We start from the raw sequence: 18,272 nt of genomic DNA, 5'->3' as shown, positions 1-18,272 counted from the left end.
TCCATTTACTCACAAACTCAGTACACCTGGCGTTATCAGACTTATTTTAAATTTTGACTAACTATTTTTATTTTAACCTGCATCCTTTTGATTATGATTGAGGCTGAGTGTTTTTTGTTAACTAACCATCTGAGTTTCCTCTTCAATGAATTGTTTTTCTAGGCTTTGGTATTTGTATTGAGCTACGAAGGTGTGTGTGTGTTTTTTTATTGTCAGAAAATTTTATATATGTGTAATATCTATGCATACTCTAGAGATACAGAGATAGAGACAGATATATTCTGGATATCAGTCCTTTATTATAACATTTTACACTGCAAATATCTCCTATAATTGTGACATTTTCCTTTTAACTATTTATATTTTTGTTTTATGAAATTTACATTTAAAACAATTTCATTTTTTATTTCTTTAAGATCTGTGCTTTTTTTGTGTGCCGTGTGTATATGCAATTTTCTCCTAAGTTTTTGTTGTTGTTGTTGTTTTGCCTTTGACACTGATTTTCCAGCTATTTGTAATTAACTTTCGAGAAGATGGTGGGAGATTTGGATGAAATTTTATTTCTTATTATTTTTGCATGATTTATATATTTACAGTTCCAGTATCTTTACTTAATACATCTTTTTTACCCACTGATTTATAATGTTTCCTCTCTCTTATGTTTTATGTCCTACACATGTGTCAGTCTGTCTTTAAGATCTTCTGTTTCACTTTACAATATAGTAAGTAATAAAAGGATGGGAATCTGAAGCCCCACGCTTGGGATCAAATATTGCTCCAGCATGTTTTTACTGATTGACCTTGAACAAACTGCTGTATCCTTCTGTGCTCCACTGTTCTCATCTATAAAACTAATTTCCTCAAAGAGTATCTTAGGGATATAGTCTCAGGGGTTCCTCTAGTATCAGTCCAGTAGGTCTGGCCTTTTTCAGAAAATTTTTCATTCACAACAATGTTTCCTTATACACTTTTTTTTTCTTGATAAAACTGGGTAGAGTTATTGTCTATTTTATTAGGCTTTTTAAGTATTACTTTTGATTTTGTAGATTCTAAGGTTTTTATTTTCAACCTCATCAATTTCTACTTATGTATTTATTAAAAATTTTTTTTTTTTTTATTTATTCCTTATGTACGTCCTCCTTACAGTGGTTAAGCATTTTTGTTCCAGACAAGTACAGACCAATAGTTGTATCTTAGATGGCCACTCGCAAGCTTTTTAGACTCCAAATGCTACTCACCAAACTAGGATGTAGAACATTACTTTACCAACTATGATATGCCAATTGACTATTCATTCACACTCCTACAGTCACGTATGCCTTTGTATATACATGTATGCATACATATCTACCTATGTCACCACACAGGTATTTTTTTGGTTGTTACTACTGCTGTTGCAAAATGGTAACATTTACCAAATTGTCCCTTATTCTTTACTTCCTAGTGTCATCATTTACCTTGGACAAGTTAGACTTCACTCATGTTAGGTACTGCCTTTCCCACTGCCAAGGATAACAAGTGTCTTATGTCTAGAATGTGATGCCGTCTCCCATCTTTGGTAACCATCAAAGAACGATCCTTTCTGTGTATATAACTATCTTTGGCTTTTTATAAAAGTGAGATCATACAATATTTGTCTTTTTGTGATTGACTTATTTCACTTAGCATAAAGTCCTCCAGATTCATCCATGTTATGTTTTGAAGACTCATTATTATTGTTTATACTTGCATAGTATCCCATTGAGTGTATATAAAATTTGTTTATCCACTCGTCTGTTGATGGACACTTAGGTTGTTTCCACCTTTTTGCTACTGTGAGTAATGTTACAGTGAACATCGGTGTGCACATATCTATTCATGTCACTGCTCTTATATCTCTAGAATATATACCTAGGAATGGGATTGCTGACTCCTAAGGTATTTCTATTTCTAGCTTTTTGAGGAAGCACCACGTCACTTACCGTAGAGGCTGTACCATTTCACAACTCCATCAGCAGTTTATAAGGGGTCCAATCTCCCCACAGCATCGCCAGCATTTGTTTTCTGGTTTATGCATTTATTTAATCGGTGAGATTCTTGCAGGGGTGAGATGGTATTTCATTGTAGTTTTGATTTGCATCTCTCTGATGGCTAATGGTCATGAGCATTTTTTCACGTGTTTGTTAGCTGCCCGAATGTCCTCTATGTTGAAATGGCTGTTCATGTCCTTTGCCAACTTTTTAATTGGGTTGTTTGTCTTTTTGTTGTCGAGGTGTTGAAGTTCTCTACGTATTTTAGAGATTAGATTCTTATTAGACATGTCATTGCCACAGATTTTTTTCCTAGCGTGTAGGTTCTCTTTTTACTCTTTTGATAAAGTGTTTTGGTGAGCATAAGTATTTAATTTTAGGAGGTCCCAGTTATCTAATTTGTTCTGTTGTTCATGCATTTGCAGTTCTATTGATAGACTGTTTATGCCAAAAAACAGATTCCCTAGTTTTATCTCTATGTTATCGTCCAAGAACTTTATAGTTTTAGCCTTAGCATTTAGATCTTTGATCCATTTTAAGTTAGTTTTAGTGTATGGCGTGAGGTATGGATCCTGTTTCATTTTTCTGAAAATGGATATCCAGTTTTGCCAGCACAATTTGTTAAAGAGGCTGTTTCTTTGACTTTTTCTTGAAGATCAGCAGCCATTCTGTGTTCACAATTCCATATCATTCGTCTATGTATCTGTCATTGAACCAGTACCAGGCCGTTTTGATTTCTGTGACTACATAGTAAGTTTTGAGATTGGGCCATGTGAGTTCTCCTACTTTGTTTTTCTTCAGTATTGCTTTCACTATTCAGGTCGCTTTCCTTTCCAAAAAAAGTTGATTCATGTTTCTAATTCACTAAAGAATGTTGTTGGGATTTGGATCAGGACTTCATTATATCTATAGATTGCTTGGAAACCCTGGTGGTATAGTGGTTAAGTGCTACGGCTGCGAACCAAAGGGTGGGCAGTTCGAATCTACCAGGCGCTCCTTGGAAACTCTATGAGGCAGTTCTACTCTGTCCTATAGGGTCACTATGAGTCGGTATCGACTTGATGGCACTGGGTTTGGTTTTGGTTTATAGATTGCTTTTGGTAGTATAGACATTTTCATTTCTTCTGATTCATGAGGATGGAATATTTTTCCATTTATGTAGATCTCTCTAAGTTTCTTGCAATAGTGTTTTATAGTTTTCCTTGTACAAATCTTTTACATCCCTGTTTAGGTTTATCCCAAGGTATTTTATCCTTTGGGGGGCTATTATAAATGGCATTTTTTTCTTTATCTCTCTTTTGGAGTTCTCCTTGTTAGTGTAGAGGAAGCCATCTGATTTTTTTGTGTTGATCTTGTACCCTGTCACTTTGCTGAATCTTTCTATTAGATCCAGTAGCTTTTTTGTGGAATCTCTTAGATTTTTTACATATAGGATCTTGTCGTCTGCAAATAGAAATAGCTTTACTTTTTTCTTTCCAATTTGAATACTCTTTATTTCCCTTTCTTACCTTATTCCTCTGACTAAATAAGAGTCTTGATAATGAGCATCATTGTCTCATTCTCTTACTCAGTGGAAAGATTCTCAGCCTTGCTCCATTGAGAATGATGTTGGCCATTGGCTTGGCATATATGCCCTTAATTATGTTGAGGAATTTTCCTTCTATTCCTATTTTGCTGAGAATGTTTTTCAAGAAAAAGTGCTGGATTTTATCAAATGCCCTTTCTTCATCAATTAAGATGACCGTGTGATTATTTTCCTAGTTTTATTTTTGTTGTGAATTACATTGATTGATTTTCTAATGTTGAGCCATGCTTCATATCTCGCCTAATCATGATGTATTATTTTCTGATATGCTGTTGGATTATTGGCTAGAATTTTGTTGAGAATTTTTGTGTCAATATTCAGGGATATTGGCCTGTAATTTTCCTTTTTTGTGATGTCTTTACCTGCCTTTGGTACCAGGGTAATGCTGGCTTCATAGAATGAGTTAGCAAGTATTTCTTCATTTTCTATGTTTTGAAAAAGTTTGAGTAGAAATGGCATAAACTCTTCTCTGAGTGTTTGGTAAAATTCCCCAGTGAAGCCGTCTGGGTCAGAGCTTTTTTTTTTTTTTTTTTTTTTAATGATATATTCTATCTCTTCTTTTGTTAAGGGCCTGTTTAGGTTTTCTACCCGTTTGAGTTACCTTAGGTAGGTAGTATGTTTCTAGAAATTTTTCCTTTTCTTCTAGGTTTTCAAATTTGTTGGAGTACAACTTTTCATATAATTCTGAATTCTGTTATGATCCTCTTTATCTCAGTTGGATCTGTTGTAATGCCTCCAGTTTCATTTGTTATTTTGGTTATCTGTTTCTTCTCATTTTTTTCCTTTGTCAAATTGGCCAGTGGTTTGTCAATTTTATTGATCCTCTCACAGAATGACTTCTCGTCTTGTTGATTCTGTCTTTTATTTTTCTGTTTTCTATTTCATTTATTTCTGCTCTGACTTTTGTTATTTCTTTTCTTCTGGTAGCTTTGGTCTTCTTTTGCTCTTTTCTATTTGTTCAATTTGTTGGGTTAAGTTGTTGATTTTGAATCTTCTTTTTTATTGTATGCACTTATTGTTATAAATTTTCCTCTGAGTGCTGCTTTTGCTGTGTCTCAAAGATTTTGGTATGTTGTTTTTCTGTTCTCATTTGATTCTAATGTTTTTCAATTTCACTTTTGATTTCTTCTGTGACTCAATTTTTTTTAGTACTGTGTTACCTACTTTCCATGTATTTAGTTTATTTTCCAGTGATAAAGAGTTAACCTAAACGTAGCAGGCCATGACCACAAAAGGCCAACTTGTTTGTTAGAATCTACAGGACTTCAAACAATAAGAAACTGCATCGAAGGGGTAGGACAGAGTGCTGTAGCCAGTTCAATGGACTGAGGACATGCATACCAAAACTAAACAACTGTTTACCCCAAAAAGTGACTTAAAGATCTACCCAGTATCACACACAGCCCATATAACAGAAAACAACCATCATATGACAGACCCAGGACCTCTGAACCAAAAAATCAAATTGTTAGAGAAGAAAAACAAAAGAAGGCCACCCAATCATGATCTTAGTTCTTTGTCTTTACATTAACCAATCATAGTCTGTAGGTAATTTACTCATGGGTACATGTTCCAATGATTGTAAAGGACATGTTGAAACACCCGTATTCATAATAAATCAGCACCTATCAAAATGGTATAAAAAGCACCTATAGATTGTACTTCTTTGGATTTTAGTTTGTTTATAGCCTGAGTGCTTGCTGCCAATTTCTCATTTTTGTTTTCTGATATGTCACAAAAAATCTCTTTGTTGCAGAAGGCTTTGATGAAAGTTGTTGCTGTACAACATCTTAATCTTCTACTTACTTTTAGTTTTAAACCATTGTGATTAGAGAAGCTGCTTTGTATAATTTTAGCCTTTTTAAATTTATTGAGGCTTGCTTTGAGTCCTGAAATATGGTCTATTCTGGAGAATTTTCTTGTGTGTTGAAAAGAATGTGTATTGTGCTGCTCTTGGGTGGTATGTTCCATATATGTCTGTAAGGTTGGGTTGATTAATAGTGTTGTTTAGATCTTCTGTGTCTTAGTTGATTTTCTTTCTAGTTGTTCTGTCCATCATTGAAAGTGGTGTTTTGAAATCTACAAATATTTTAGAACTGTCTTTTTCTCTCTTCAATTCTGTTAAGAGTTTATTTTATAAATCTTGGAGCTCTGGCACTGAGTGCATAAATATTTATTATTGTTATGCCTTCTTGTTGAATTGAATTGACCCTTGTAGTCATTATTTAATGCCCTTCTTGTCTCATAATGAATTTTGACTAAAAGCATATTGTCAGAAATTAATATTGCCACTCCTGCTCTCTTTTGATTACTGTTTGCTGGGTATATTTTTCTCCATCCTTTGATTTTTAACCTATTTATGTCTTTATATCTAAGGTGTGTCTCTTGTAGACAACATATTGATGGGTCTTTATTTTTTTAATTCCTTCTACCACTCGCTGCATCTTGGCCGATGCATCTAATCCACTTAATATTCAGTGTGATTGTCGCTAGGTGTGAGTTCATTGCTGCTGCTTTATTATATATATATATATCTTTTGTGTATCATTAACTGCTTCTTTGTTCTTAATTTTCTGTACTGAGTTCTTTTTGTTTATGGATCTTCTTTTCCTATCATCTATTGTTGTTTTTGTGTTTTCTGAGTCTTTTTTATTTTCTTCCTCTTTATTTTGGTGAGCAGATTTATTCATTTTCTTTGTGGTTACCCTGAAGTTACCTTTATCCCTGTGTTTAAAACAGTCTTCTGTAGCTTGAAATCGTATTAACTTTCTCTCCAAATGGAAGTTCTATAATTACATTAAACATTCCATGTTTTGTTCTGAATTTGTTGTCATTTATAGCTTCATATATCTGGTTTCCTGTAGTCAGTTTTGAAGGTTTATTTTACCCTTGCGAAGTCTTTATCTGAGCTGGTATCTGGGTGATGATGTCATGTGTCTTGCTCAGGTTGTTGTCTGGTGCCTAAAGGACTCCCTTTAATATTTCTTGTAGGGCTCGTCCCTTAATTTTTGCTTGTCTGAGAATGTCTTAATTTCACCCTCATTTTTGAAAGACAATTTTTCTGGATATATGATTCTTGGTTAGCAATTCCTTTCTTTTAGGGCTTTGTATATGTCAACCCATTGCCTTCTTGCCTGCATGATTTCTGACAAGAAAACAGCACTTAGTCTAATTGATGCCCCTTTTAAAGTGATATTTCATTTTCACAAACTGTTCTCAAAATTCTTTCTTTGTCTTTGGTTTTGGAATGTTTGATTATGATATATCTTAGTGCATTTATTTTGGGGTCTTTCCTGTATGTGGTTTTTTGAGCTTCTTAGATATAAAACTTCATGATATTTGAGAAATGTCCTGCCAATATATCTTCAAAAATATTCCCTGTACTTTTTTTCTCTTCTTCTGGAATTCCTATTATGCATAAATTTAAATAAAATTTTATAAGTCCTCTTAATGGTGTCCCACATAACCCTTAGGTTTTCTTTATTTTTTTTTTCAGTCTTTTTTCTGTTCATTTCTCAAACAAATTAGTACCAAGGCATTTGTCCTCTCTTTTGCTGATTCTTTCCTCCATTGATTCAATTCTACTGTGTCTTTCCATTGAGTTATCTATTGCTGATATTTTATTGATAAGCTTCTGAATTTCTAGTTGTTTCTTTCTTTTTTTTTTCTTTTTTGGTAAAGTTTCTATTTGTCTATTGAGTTTGTCATTTTATTCTTGCATTATTTTCTTGAATTCTTCTAGGATTTTTCTGTGTTTTCTTTAATCTCTTGAGATGCGTAAATATTAGTCTTAAATTTCTTGTTAGGTAATTCTAGTATCGTTTCTCACTCCAGGAGGTTTTCCATCCCTTTATCTTGTTCATTTGTTTCTTCATATCATTGGTTATTTCATTTTGTCTCTGAGGCATTAAGGTGTTATTTTATTTATTTATAGGCACATATATCTTCCCTTACAGAATCGAGTGGAGGTGTGAGAACAGGTCCTTCCCTCATGTGAGGCAGCAATTGTTGATTGGTCTTGGTCCCTCCAACTCTTATGGGAAATTGTGGTCCTTGCACGTTGGTGTTTGCAATTAGTGTGTCCCCTGAAGGTCAAGGAAAGCCATCTTCATAGACACAGAGAGGTGGTGCCACTCAAATGGATGGGGAAGGCCCTTTATGCAGGGTTACATTAGCATCTAAGTAGGTGAGGAGAGATCAAGGGGTTTCAGTGTGGGAATGGGGGATCATGCCTGCTAGTCTGTGAATGGGAGAGGGAATTGGGACAGTGAGGGTGGATAGTGAGACACTTACGTATCCCTGGGCAGGGACACATCTACCTGTCACCAGGTGGGGGTGTGAGGAGTGCTCCCACCAGTAGCCCAGAGGCGGGTGCAGTGGTTGCTTCTGCAGATCACCTAAGGGGGCAGAGCTGGGGTTAGGGGCTGCCTTCACTGGGCCAGGTTATGGGGAGTGCTCCTACCAGAAGCTCAGAGGTGAGTGTGGTGGACTCTTCTGCTGATCATCTGGCAGAGCAAGGAGTCAAGCAGGTGGGAGTTGCCACCAGTCCTCGGTCATGAGGCTCAGTGGGCTTGCCACCAATTCACGGGCCCCGGCACAGGTGGCAGAGTAGAGGAGGAAGCATTCCCAGTCCTTGGGCATGTGTCATTGCAGGTGTAGCCCTGATCCTCTGTCCTCTGGCATGTGTGGTGGGGGATGCCACCGGCCCATGGGCCTCCGGCAGGGGATGTAGTGAATGCAGTGAATGCTCTTAACTTTCATTGAGTGAGGAGCACTCCCACTTGACTCAGGATGTGGATGCAGGGCCAATCCTGTTTGGCAGCATGAGGTGATGGAGGCTTTGGTTGCTTAGGGGTGTGCTGCACAGAGGTTGGCTAAATGGGGGACCTCTAGGTGTTATGCTATGGATTTACTATTTAGTGGACATTTCCTGTCCAAATGGCCAGGCACAGCTGCTGTTGAGTAGTCTTGTCCCTTGTTCCTGGACCCCTCCCTTCTCTGTGGTCAATAGTATCACTAAGGGTCTTGACTGCCTTTGTGTGCTTTCCCTTTTTTGATCTGGTTTATGTCCTGCTCTTCTCGTTTCCTTCCAGGTTTTTTTTACCCATTCTCTCCATCTCCTGTTGTGATTTCTGTGCACTTGCCTACCTGTATTCTTCACCTGGGAATGCTGCTTGATTTATCTTAATCTGGCCACGCTGGGCAGGTTTGGCTGGTAGGATGTGGATGATCTATAGTTCTTCCTGCCCAGTGTTTTTGTACAGTCTCTCCTTCAAATCAGCACTTGGTCTGATTCTTCACCCTTCCATTTCACTCTCAGTGCTCCAAGGTTGTCATCTATATCGGATTCACTTTTTTTTTGAGTCTTTGTTGTAAGAAGGATGTTGTGTGGCATCTGACTATACCACCATTTTAGACCATATCCAGAATTATTTTATATACTCAATGTTTATTTAAATGTGCCTTCATATATATTACTTTCCTTGCTCCTCATTGCTTCTTGCACCTTTCTCAACTGGGATTACTTTGTTGTGTACGGGGAGGGAGGTTTGAAATATATTCTCTACTAAATGTCTACTTACAGCAAAAGGTCCCAATTTTTGTTTATCTGAAAATGTTTTTTATTTTTCTCTTACATCTAAAAGATTTTTTTTGATATACAATTCTGAGTTGGTAGTTATTTTCTCTCAGACTATTGAAGTATTATTCCACTATCTTCAGGCTTATATTAAGAAATTAGTTAACAGTCTAATTGCTATTCCTTTGAGAGTAGTCAGTCAATTCTATGACTGCTTTTAAGGTCTCTGTGTCTTTATAGTGCATCTTCACCTTAATGTATCTTGGTGTATAAAGGTAGATTAGATTAGGATTTTTCAACCTTCGCACAAATTACACTTTGGGCCAGACAATTCTTTGTTGTAATGGCTGTCCTAGATCTTGTAGAATGTTAATCAGAATCTGAGGCTTCTACCCAATAGATGCCAGTAGCACCACTGCCCTAGTTGTGACAACAAAAATGACTCTGGACATGGCCAGTTGTCTTCTGGGGTGCAAAATTCCTTCCCATCAAAAAGCACTCAATTTGATTGGACTATATTGACTAAAACTTCAAAATATTTGAGTGGGATACAGCAATAAACACTGATATCTCGCCTGCCCTTCATGTTCATTGTGGACTGACTATGGCTTTGCTCCATATCTTTTTTGGTATGGGACCCAGGCTGATAATACAGCCTTTATTTAGGACATTTCCATTAATCATGACAGAAGAGAAAGAAAACAATATGAAACATATACTAGCTATTAAGTTTTCTGCTTAGAAGAGACACATGTCACTTCTGCTTCCCTTTCAGTGACTAAAGCAAGTTGAATTGCCAAGCTCTGTATTAATCGGGTAGACAGATATTTTCTCATAGGAAGAAACAGCAAATATTGGGAATAATAATACAATCTCACACTTTGTGAACAAGTTTTTATCTTTTGGCTTCCTAAATCTTCAGCTTGTAATATTTTTATTACCTCTTTTATACTCTCAGTATGTATTCAAATATTTTCTCTCTTTAAATCTGTTTTCTTCTTCTGGAGCTTGAATTAACTGTATGTTAGACTTTCTAAAACCTCTTTGTATCTTAAACTCTCTTTGATTTTTACATCTGCTGCATTCTAGATAATTTCTTTTGATCTATTTTCCAGTTCACTTATCTCTTCTTTAGCAGTGAATGAGTACCTATTCTTTTAGCAGTTACCCTTAAATTTTAATATGCATACTTGACTTAATAAACCAATATTTGTTTTCTCTTGAATAATACAAGGGCCTTAGAATATGTTCACTCTGATCACCCCCCTCACTTGTCATTTTTGACTAGTATATTAGTCCCCTTTCATATTTAAAATCCGAAATTTATCTTTGTCATCATTAAATTGTTATTCTTTTTTACATTATTATGTATGTTTATTTATATTTTCCTATGTGCTTTTGGTTTATTATAGCTGTTTTCTGGGTCCAGTTTCTTAATAAATTCCATTCTTTAGTGATTCATTCAGCAAAATTCTGAGTAATAAAAACCCAACTTTGTGTTAAATATCTTTATTTCGCTCTCACTTTGGACATGTTAGCAGGGCGGATCAGTCCCTGGAGAAGGACATCTTGCTTGGTTAAAGAGGGTCAGCAAAAAAGAGGAAATCCCTCAATGAGATGGGTTGACACAGTGGCTGCAACAATGGGCTCAAGCATAACAATGCTTGTGAGAGTGGCACAGGATTGGGCAGTGTTTTCTTTTGTACATAGGCTCGCTACGAATCAGAACCGACTCAATGGCACCAAACAATATTGAAGGATACTTTAGGCTGATAAGAATTTTTTTCTCAACATTTTCAAGGTAATTTTTTTTTCTGTACTCAATTTTGCTAATGCAAAATTCTCCACTAAACAAATTATAAATCTTATGTAGGTGATTGATTTATTACTGGCTCCTTAATAATTTATTATCACCTTTGCTGTTCTCAAGTTTGCCTATATCTCAGCACCCACTGACTTCTCAGGACTTAATTTGCTTCTTCAATCAGAGGAATTATTTATTTATTAGGCCTGACAAATTATCTATTATTCCTCATAATTTTGCTTCTTCTCTATTTTCTCATCTCTTTTGAGGGGATAACCCTTAGTCTATCTTTGATGTCTCAACCTCTTTATATTTTTAATCTTTTTTTTAATTTTGTTTTTGTTTTGTTTTCTGTGCCCAAACAACTGCAAGGAGAAAAGATAGTTTTTTATAGAAGACACAGAGCATTTAAAAAGATTCTATAAACAAGTGCAAATAAATATAACACAAACTGAGTACTTAAGTCTAGAGAGACTAGGAAACATTTTCTGGACCATAAAGATAATGAAAAAATCTTTCGGTGACAAGGGACATAAATTAAGAGTTTTTAGGTAACAAATATTTTAAAAATAACAAACGTTTCCATACACTGAGATACAAATCACTATGAGAGTGAAGGAGCTGAGTGCTCTTTTGTTTCATAAATGTGTGCACTATGTGAAGCTTCTTTAGATTGGTGAGAAAAATTCTAACATGTAATGGTTAAGCATAGAATGAATGTTTATTAAAAAGAAAGAGAGAGAAATGATTTAAGACTATTTTAAGCTTTGCCATTTTCTCCCTAGATTTCCAACCTCTTCCCATCTTCAAATCATACTTCCTGAATAAAAGGGGAAGACAACAAAAATTGTTTTGAAAGTACTTTTTATTCATTCCTGCCTGCAATAATCATTATGATTTCAATCTTGGGGATAACAGCCAAACTTAACTACGTATTTGTTGAATCTTTTCTTTACGGCCATGTCATTTCATTCCTCCCTCCCTTTTAATAGGATTTCTAAAGCCTCAGCCACATTGCAATAGGATTGCTTTCCTAGTAACCAATGGAGAGCACAAACACCTTTGAACCTTAGACCATTAGGCTTGAAAAATGACAAAAACAAGAAAATTCTTCCCAGAAGCAAAAGAACTGAAGTCATTAAAGGCTAATGCTACAGGCAAGAGATGGAGACACAATTGAACTGAGGGAAACCACATTTGGAAAATTCAGTTCAGCTAAAAGAAAACAAAGGTCAGGATATTTCATGTGATAAAATAACTCTGACAGCTGTAAAGGATTTTCTACTTCATGTGGGATAGTCTCCAAACAGTAAGGTCTGAATGTTCACTATAATAAACATGTTACCAAGCTTTTCACATATCTACAACTACTTCTTCTTATCAATATGAACAAAAACGGCAGCCAACACTTCCTGATGACCTACACTGGTCAAGATGACAAAATTTTTCCTGTGCTGAACACTCCTAAGTGGCTACAACCTTCCTTTGGGTTTATATCAGAAATAACATTAAATAATAAGAAGAGAAAGCTACGTTTCTATATTGTGAACCATGTGTTATTAATGCTTACAGACTCCAGAGAGAGGTAGTCTAAAAGAAATTTCTTCATCTTTCTATAATGTCAAAAAAGCTACTTCCAACTAAATGATATTTTGTTTTCTCTTTTTTGGTTTGCCAGTGGGGACGGTGACCTCAAAAGTAAATAAATGAGCCATTTATTCAGATTTGGACCTCAAAATACCCTACTTACGTATGAATTGCTCTCATTTTTGTAGACTTAAGGAACAGGTTGTCATTATATCATGACAAAGAGAGGATATAAGCATCATTTAAAAGTATATTATATAAGAAATATGTCATTCATTACTTGTCCATTTGCAAACCCCAGGTCCTTCTTCACGCTAACGTTACCATGGAAATTACCATCTCCTTTCTACTTCTGTACATCCGTAAATGAACCGACATTTGTCTTCATGGACAGTAGAGGGCAATTACCATAATAAATGGGCCCTAAGCATAATCAGAGATGATTCACAAATGAGCCTGGAGACTGCTACTTCATTGTCTACATCCTTCCCTGATTTAAGGACACACAGATCTTCCTGCTTCTTGCCCTTTCTTTCTCTCCTGATGACTTGACAGCCTTGGCAAGGAGGCGGTGGCACGGAACCTTCCTCCCACAGTTTCTCTAATAACTTTTACAAACAAGCTGTGGGAATGGAAGAACCAGGAATCCTATTCCACAATTTTAGCCATCATAAACAGCAGTGTGTTGGCAGGGGGAAAAAAAATAATTCAACAAATAGTCTCTTACTGGGCAAAAACTATCCTGAGATAACCCCATTCTAAACTGCTCAATTACCCTAATACAAGAATTTAAGAGAAACAAAAACATTGACACTGAATTATAGCATTACTGGAATATGGAACAAATAGTATATGGAAGTTCTCCCTGAAGAATGCTATATCTATCTTGTTGATACAGACAGACTTATAAAATAGCTTTGGCATTTTAATGCTAATGCATTCTAAAGTTCCAGATGACAGCTGCATAGCCAACATTTTAAAGCCATCAGAAAATTCATGCTACACAATGGTCACAGCTGGACTCATCCATCAAACTGTTTTTGCTCAAATGAAATTTGGTAGTTGGTAGATAATTAAACAGTGCATGTTCTGGACTTCCGCATAGTAGTCGTAAAAGCTAAATTTGGAAGAAAACAAAATATAAAGCTTTCCCTGTAGCTTAGCCCAAGATTGAAGACTTTAAACTCCTGCATGATTCGAGGAGATTGAACAGTGTCTGCATTCAGAAATGTGCACTTTAATTGTTATCAACTATATTGGTCATTAAAGTTGAGAACATTTAAATGTTTAGGATTGAATTAAAATACTAATTATCAACACTTGTGAATACAGGCTTCAGTTTAGGCATCCTGCAGGAAGAAGCCCAGGCCACAGCAATCACAGATATGATGGACAAGATTTGAGTCCCACAACTTCTGTACCTATGGCTGTATGTCAGTTAAAATTATTTTCAATGAAGGATACAGATAACCCTAATCTTAATGGCTCAAACAACGACTTTGAAAAAAAAAAAAACATATAAAAGAATTTCAAAGCTAAGGCAGCCCCAAGTTTGGTACACTCAGGGCTTCAGTTCTGATTCCATGAGACAGTCTTGGCTCTGCTTTCTGACATTTCGTTCAGTAAACCCTGGTGGTATAGCGCTTAAGAGCTACCACTGCTAACCAAAAGGTTGGCAGATGATATCCACCAGGCACTTGTTGGAAACCCTATGGGGCAGCTCTACTCTGTCCTATAGGGTCGCTAGGAGTCAGAATCAACTCAAGGCAATGGGTTTGGGTTTTCGGTTTGGCCAGTGAAGATCGAGAAATTCTTTATCAGAAGCCTACTACAGACTTTAACTCAGGTTTCACTTGCCAGGATTATCACACTTCTCCAAGCCTGGACAATCATCAGCAAGGGGAACAGGGTCACCAGGATGGGCTTGTGCTTCTCATGATTGGCCCTTTGGATGTGGGGATATAGCTCTGGCTTCCTGGAGAAGGCAAACCAGGCAATATTTGGGATTTGCTAGCAAGGAAATAGGGACCATGGGTGCTAGCTAGGTGTGAATGGAGGCAGGGCCCAGACTACTTAATTCAATGTCAGTTCCTGCACTATGTTAGCATTGTCATCAGATGAATTAAATCAGAATCCCTGGGGCTAAAGTTCAGCCATTGGATTCTAGTATGCAGCCAAAGAGGAAAACCACTGCCGTGGGCTTATATGCTAAAGAAAGGAGTTTGAAGTTCATTTGAAGAGCAAAACCAAGCCATTGGGAAGTTTGTGGTATCCTCCTCAGCCACCCACTCAACCTCATTTCTGCATATCAAATGCTTAACTATCTTTCAAGGATGCCACATTCTCTTAGATTAAAAGACTCCTAGGACAATCTCTCCTCACTCTGGACCTTTCAACAATTTTTCTTTACTCTTTGATAACACAGCACCTCACAGATTGTGTTGTGTCCTGTAAATGCCTTTTATCCTCCACTAGAACGTAAATTCCTCAATAGCAGGAGCCTTGTATCCTCAAACAGTGTCTTGAACATTAAGATGAAACAAGATATTTTTAAAAAATGAATTTAAGGACTTTGCTTGGTAATAATTATGTGGACTAAAAATTGATGTACCAAACCTTCACATCTTTACAAATGAGCTGCTCAAATTACCCAAAAAATACAGGCACCAAAAAAGTAAAAGACAAAGATGATTTCATTGGATTCCAGCCATTTGTTGAAATTGGGACCACATAGAATGGTTTGCTGCATTTCGGGATAGAAGGACAAAATAGGGTCATAAACACCAATTATCTTGCATGCGTCATGTAAGAAAATGTATCAGGTTCTGAATGTGATTTTCTCCAGTAAGTTAAGTAACTTGTATATAATCAAAGTTCTATATTTTGTATTATCATGGTACAAATAGTATCCAGGAGTGATGGATTCCATTCTGAAACAATTTCAAGAGTATCAAGAAAAATCATGGAAAAATGGGATCTCTCAATTTAGGCTGACTTAAAACAGAATTGCTCAAAAGCTTAACTGTGCATTCTACCTCGTAGATAAAGCTGCACCTAGCTTTATCTGTACAATTTATATTTACTTAGCAAAGAAACATGATTTTCATTGCTGTCATAGGCACCTGGTTTGCTATCAATTTACACTGAAGGGAAAAGAAGGCAAAATTACTTTCTTGGGCTCCTAAAGTATTTTGTAACGCAATAAGGTAGGAAAAAATTAGGTTGTCTGTCCAACAAATATGAGTAAATTCCATGTGGAAAAAGGCAGCCACTTTACATAGGAACTTACCTTGAACAGCAGTCTACAAACAAAATAAAAGTTAAAAATGGCTTTGTAAGTTCAGGGCTGGAAGAGCATTTAAATGTCTGGCCAACTCTGGTTCACATTTTGATATATAGTTCTCTTGGGTACAGACTGTCAAACTGAGTTAGTGTCAATGAAAGAAAATGGTAGATGGACTTTCAGATGTTCTCATTCAGCTAAAAAGAAAAACACAGTTCAAAGAGTTTTTACCCACTGAGATTTTCAAATAACCACTCAGTAGGACAGACACAGTGCTTAAAAGGGAGGGCTCACAAGAATACTAGGAGAACTTGATCTCTGTCATTAACATTGTTTAAAGTGAATCCAGGTGACTGCTTCTGTCCTTTCACCGCTACACGGTAAACAGGTGCTAAAGATAGTATCATCACCCAATTCACAGTGCCACTTCACTGGTGGAGTTAATTTATTATAGATGTTCTTAAGCAGCTCGCACCTAACCAACTTTCTGTATTAATCAATTAATGTTCTCCATTCTTTCTAAACACATCCTAGCAGAAGATGGCCATAGCATACTGACCTTGTGAACTTCCACCTTCTGCAGTTATTAGGTCAGGAATAACACCACAAGTGGCCCCAAAAGTTGATGTTAAGAGCAGTCAAGATAATGAAGATAGGAGATTTGTAAATTTTAAGTCTTCCGGACATACCTAGTCTTGCTGTGGTGAAATACAAACCCAAAATTTAGATTGAAATTTTCTCAGTTCAACTTTTTATACAAACTCTACTTTTATATATTATTCATTGACAACCCTAAGTCACTTTCCATCTGCTAGATTCAGACACTCACGCAGCTTATCACAGTGGAATATTTTGAGGTACCTCACCTGGCCCTCTGACCAGCAACTCCATTTCATAGCATCATTTTCTTTGTCTCTAAGGTAGGGTATATATAATCATTTGATTGCTTTTCTTGCACATTGGCTTTCATAAAGCATTTTCACTTTTATAAAGCTAGGGTGGAAAACAAAAATAAAAGCATTCACACTTGTTATAAGAAGCATAGGCTAAAAAACATAACAAAAATGGATATGAATAGGCTGGTCTGCCTCAATCAGCCCACTCTTTCGGCCTCAAGTTAGGCAAATATGGCTTATATATTGTAGCTGGAAGTTTTTAATACACCCTTAGAAGACATATTTGTGGAAGCAAAGATCAAAATAAAAGACATGTATATATGACATATTTCCAGTATTCTGTACGTCTGTCATTTTGATCCTTGCTTCCACAGATGTGTCTTCTAAGGTTGTATCAAAAACTTCCAGCTAGAGTTTGAGATTTTATTTACCTTTTTTTGCTCTCAAGTACAGAGAATTGATTTAATTAAATTTCTCAATTTGTAATACATTACTAAAAGAAAAACATAGGTTTTTATTTTTTTACTTATTTTTTTCCTCTTCAACTCACAGATATCTTTTTGCATTCTGACGGGAGCCTAATGTTTTTCTTGCTGCTATGAGGTGAGCATTGATAATTACTGATGATTGGAATAGGACTGTTGGAAACAAAGAAGAAGGATCAGTAGTTGGAAATTATGGCCTTGGAGATAAAAGTGATGTCTAAAATCACATGATAGAATTTTCCAAGGACAATAACTCATTCATTGCAGACACCTTTTTTCAACAACATAAATGGCAGCTATACACATGGGCCCTGCCAGGTGGAAAACACAGAAATCAAATCAACTACAACTGTAGAAAGAGATGATGGAGAAGCTCAATATCATCTGTCAGAGCAAAGCCAGGGGTCCACTTCAGAACAGATCATCAATTGCTGATATGCAAGCTGAAGCTTAAGAAAATTAAAACAAGGCCACGAAAGTCAAAGTACGAACTTGAGTATCTTCTACCTGAAACGTAGAGACCATCTCAAGAATACATTTGACATATTGAACACTAACAACTGAAGACCGGAAGACTTGTAGGATGGCATCAAGGATATCATACATTAAAAAAACAAAAGGTCATTAAAAAGACAGGAAAGAAAGAAAAGACCAAAATGGATGTCAAAAGAGACTCTTAAACTTGCTCTTGAACATATAGTAGCTAAAGCAAATGGAAGAAATGATGAATTAAAAAAGCTGAACAGAAGACTTCAAAGGGTGGCTTGAGAAGACAAGGTAAAGTCTTATAATGAATGTACGAAGATCTGGAGACAAAAAACCAAAAGGGAAGAACACACTGGACATTTCTCAAGCTGCAAGAATTGAAGAAAAAATTCGAGCCTTGAGTTGCAATCTTGAAGGATTCCACGGGCAAAATATTGAACAACTCACGAAGTATCAAAAGAAGACGGAAGAAATACACAGAGTCATTGTACCCAAAAGCTTTGGTAAACGTTTCACCATTTCAGGAGGTAGCATATGATCAAGAATTAATGATATCGAA

This window comes from Loxodonta africana, chromosome 13 (assembly GCF_030014295.1).
Source record: "Loxodonta africana isolate mLoxAfr1 chromosome 13, mLoxAfr1.hap2, whole genome shotgun sequence".
Classification (NCBI taxonomy): domain Eukaryota; kingdom Metazoa; phylum Chordata; class Mammalia; order Proboscidea; family Elephantidae; genus Loxodonta; species Loxodonta africana.
Note: the sequence above shows the minus strand (reverse complement) of the source record.